We start from the raw sequence: 2,042 nt of genomic DNA on the forward strand, positions 1-2,042 counted from the left end.
TCTCCTCCTCCCTCCTCCTCTCTCCTCTCCTCCTCCTCCTCCTCCTCTCCTCTCCTCTCCGCCTCCTCTCCCCCCTCCTCCTCTCCTCTCCTCCCTCCTCCTCCTCTCCTCTCCTCCCTCCTCCTCCTCTCCTCTCCTCCTCCTCCTCCTCTCCTCTCCTCCCTCCTCCTCCTCCTCTCCTCCTCCTCCTCCTCTCCTCTCCTCTCCTCCCTCCTCCTCCTCTCCTCTCCTCCCTCTCCCCGCCTCCTCTCCTCCCTCCTCCTCCTCACCTCTCCTCCCTCCTCCTCCTCTCCTCTCCTCCCTCCTCCTCCTCTCCTCTCCTCCCTCCTCCTCCTCTCCTCTCCTCCCTCCTCCTCCTCTCCTCTCCTCCTCCTCTCCTCCTCCTCCTCCTCCTCCTCCTCTCCTCCTCTCCCCCTCCTCCTCCTCTCTCCTCCTCTCCCCCTCCTCCTCCTCTCCTCTCCCCCTCCTCCTCCTCTCCTCTCCACCTCCTCTCCTCCTCCTCCTCCTCCTCCTCCTCTCCTCTCCTCCTCCGCTCCTCCTCCTCCTCTCCTCTCCTCTCCTCTCCTCTCTCCTCTCCTCCTCCTCCTCCTCTCTCCTCCTCTCCTCTCTCCTCCTCTCCTCTCTCCTCCTCTCCTCTCTCCCCCTCCTCCTCCTCTCTCCCCCTCCTCCTCCTCTCTCCCCCTCCTCCTCTCTCCCCCTCCTCCTCCTCTCCTCCTCCTCTCCTCCTCCTCCTCCTTCCTCTCCTTCTTCTCCCCTCCCCCTCCTCTCTCCCCCTCCTCCTCCTCTCCTCTCCTCTCTCCCCCTCCTCCTCCTCTCCTCTCCTCTCCTCTCCTCTCCTCCTTCCTCTCTCTTCCTCCTCCTCCTCCTCCTCCTCCTCTCCTCTCCTCCTTCCTCTCCTCTCCTCTCTCCTCCTCTCCTCTCTCCCCCTCCTCCTCCTCTCCTCTCCTCTCTCCCCCTCCTCCTCCTCTCCTCTCCTCTCTCCCCCTCCTCCTCCTCTCCTCTCCTCTCTCCCCCTCCTCCTCCTCTCCTCTCCTCTCTCCCCCTCCTCCTTCCTCCTCCTTCTCCTCCTCCTTCCTTCCTTCCTCCTCTCCTCTCTCTCCCTCCTTCCTTCCTCTCTCCCTCTCCTCCTCCTCTCCTCTCCTCTCCTCTCCTTCCTTTCCTCTCCTCCTCTCCTCTCCTCCTCTCCTTCTCCCCTCCCTCCCCCTCCTCTCCCTCCTCCTCCTCCTCCCTCCTCCTCCTCTCTCCCTCTCCTCTCCTCTCCTTCTCCTCCTCCTCTCCTCTCCTCCTCCTCTCCTCCCCTCTCCTCCCTCCTCTCCCCCTCCTCCTTTCCCTCCCCCTCCCCTCCTCCTCCCCTCTCCTCCTCCTCCTCCTCCTCTCCCTCTCCTCTCTCCTCCCCCTCCTCTCCCCCCTCCTCCTCCTCTCCTCTCCCTCCTCTCCTCTCCCCCCTCCTCCTCCTCTCCTCTCCCCCCTCCTCCTCCTCTCCTCTCCTCTCATCAAGAATTAAATAAAATTATCATGCTGGCAAGAATAAAATGGATTAGAAATTCTATACCATTTTATTTTTTGTCTACACAAAATGGGAGAAATGGAGTTCCCCCGAGCTAAGCCCTGTATTGGACTACATAGCCCCTCTAGGGTTACAGGAGCAAGCTACCACTCCCGGCACAGCAACATGGGCGAGGCTCGAACTCGCAGTCCCCGGATTAAGAGTCCAGCGCGCTACCACTGTGCTACCGCACCCCCTACACAAAGCACAAGCTACATCAAAATAATTGGATAAAAAAAAAAAATAACTGGTAAGGGAGGTAGAAAATGGAGAGGAAAGGGGGAGGGTAGAAGAGGAGAGGAAGGGGGGTAGAAAAGGAGGAAAGGGAGGGGGGGGAGTAGGAGGAAAGGAAAGGGAGTAGAAGAGGAAGGAAAGGGGGGGGGGTAGAAGAGGAGGAGAGGAAGGGGGGGGTTAGAAGAGGAGAGGAAGAAGAGGAGGAGGTAGGGAGGGGAAAAAAAAAGAGCAAGAAAGGGGGGGGGTAGAAGAGGAGGAAAGG

At 60.4% G+C, this 2,042-nt stretch overlaps 1 non-coding gene across 1 annotated transcript; it reads right to left on the reverse strand.

Annotated features, from left to right (window-relative positions):
- Positions 1-1,660: 1,660 nt before the first annotated feature.
- Positions 1,661-1,740, reverse strand: TRNAK-CUU (transfer RNA lysine (anticodon CUU)). The gene has a single exon. It is a non-coding gene; the product is annotated as a tRNA-Lys (tRNA).
- Positions 1,741-2,042: the final 302 nt, after the last annotated feature.

This window comes from Coenobita brevimanus, chromosome 54 (assembly GCF_032717465.1).
Source record: "Coenobita brevimanus isolate Jiangsu-jjx chromosome 54, ASM3271746v2, whole genome shotgun sequence".
Lineage (NCBI taxonomy): Eukaryota > Metazoa > Arthropoda > Malacostraca > Decapoda > Coenobitidae > Coenobita > Coenobita brevimanus.